At 66.1% G+C, this 1570-nt stretch overlaps 1 non-coding gene across 1 annotated transcript; it reads right to left on the bottom strand.

The window, feature by feature from the left end:
* Positions 1–1289: 1289 nt before the first annotated feature.
* Positions 1290–1408, bottom strand: LOC117798085. The gene has a single exon (XR_004622818.1). It is a non-coding gene; the product is annotated as a 5S ribosomal RNA (ribosomal RNA).
* Positions 1409–1570: the final 162 nt, after the last annotated feature.

Genomic DNA, 1570 nt, shown 5'->3' on the forward strand with positions numbered 1-1570 from the left:
TGTTGTGTGTGTGTTTTGTGTGTATGTGAAAGCGAGAGAGCGACAGAGAGGGAGGGATTGGATTTTGCAACACACAGACCCACTCACACCCCTGCACAGACACGCAGACCCCGACCCGGATGCGGATTGGGTCTTGGACAGGGACAGTGACCCAGGTGCACACAGGTGACACATACCCACACACAGGGACACACAGGACGCTGTGTGGGCGCGGCAGCTAGCCCACGGGAGGGCGGTCGCGCTGGGGCGCGCTTTGGGTAAGGAGGCCATGCCCTTGAGCTGCCATAGGAGCCCTCCCTCGGAGCCCGAGGCCTTGCAGCCTAGGGTTCGCGGTTCCCGATGTGCTGCCACACCTGCCCAGCACCCCGTCTGGCGTGGGGGTGTGCGAGGGATTCTTTCTTTTGCCCCATCCTTTATTTTCGGGTGGCCCTTGTTGCCGTGCTGTGGGGCACGCCCGGGTCTCCATGAGGGAGCGAGCCTCGATATTCTGCTGGGACGGGGCATGGAGCCGGGTGCCAACGGGGCCTGAGGCCCCGGGCAGTTGGCCTTCTGTCCTGTGCACACGGAGCATGGATGCCCGGGCCCAGGGGCAAAGGGACAGTGATCAGTGATCTGTGGGTAGGAGGGCGATGCCCTTCAGGCGGGAGCTCCGCCCAGGACTGGTGGGGAGAAGGTGTAGGTTGGCCTAGGCAGGAGGCGGGGCTGGCTGGTGTTGGCCTGGAGCGCTGCGGTGGGCGGGCGGCCCAAGTGAACAGCTAGGGTTTCGGGAGAGGAGAGGAACCGGAGGCAGGGAGGAGGCCGAGAACCCTGGGAGCACACGCCTGCAGAGGCCGGGTCATGGCCTGCCCGGGGCTCCCGCGGTTCCTCTCCCACCGGCTGTTTTCCCTCCACACCCCTCTGCTGCCTCCGCCTCCACCTCTGCCTCCCCTTCCGCCTCCGCCTCTCTTCGCACCGCCCCCTGAGCGCTCACCGCCCTGAACACCACCCCCCAGGCCGCACCCCAAGATAGGGTGTGGGCATTCGCTAGGGATGGAGGCGGAAGGGCTGTGCTGTGGGCGCCTGTCTGTGCCCCGGGCATCCGCAGAGGGCCAGGGTTCCGCATTGCATTGCGCTTGTGGCGTGTGGCGTGTGGCGAGCGGGTCGGGCCCACCACACATAGCCTGTGGTTGGGTGGGGGCACGTGGGTCTTGAATGGAGCCGGGTTGGGCATGGTTGGGGGGGCGGACCACTGGCGGCAGAGGGAGAGGATGGGAGGCTGAATGGGAAGGAAAGAAAAAGGAAAGGAGAAAAGCCTACAGCACCCGGTATTCCCAGGCGGTCTCCCATCCAAGTACTAACCAGGCCCAACCCTGCTTAGCTTCCGAGATCAGACGAGATCGGGCGCGTTCAGGGTGGTATGGCCGTAGACGCCTGTGGCTGCCGCTCGCTGCCCCAAGAGCCTGCTCGGCCCCTCCCAGCCTCAGCCCCAGCCCCAGCCCCAGCCCCTGCCCATCGATCGTCAGCCCTCCTCCGCCTGGCCTGTGCCTGCCGCCTGCCTGCCTGCCTACCTGCCTGCCTGCCTGCCTGCCTG

The sequence above is a fragment of the Ailuropoda melanoleuca genome, unplaced genomic scaffold, assembly GCF_002007445.2.
Source record: "Ailuropoda melanoleuca isolate Jingjing unplaced genomic scaffold, ASM200744v2 unplaced-scaffold2453, whole genome shotgun sequence".
Taxonomy (NCBI): Eukaryota; Metazoa; Chordata; class Mammalia; order Carnivora; family Ursidae; genus Ailuropoda; species Ailuropoda melanoleuca.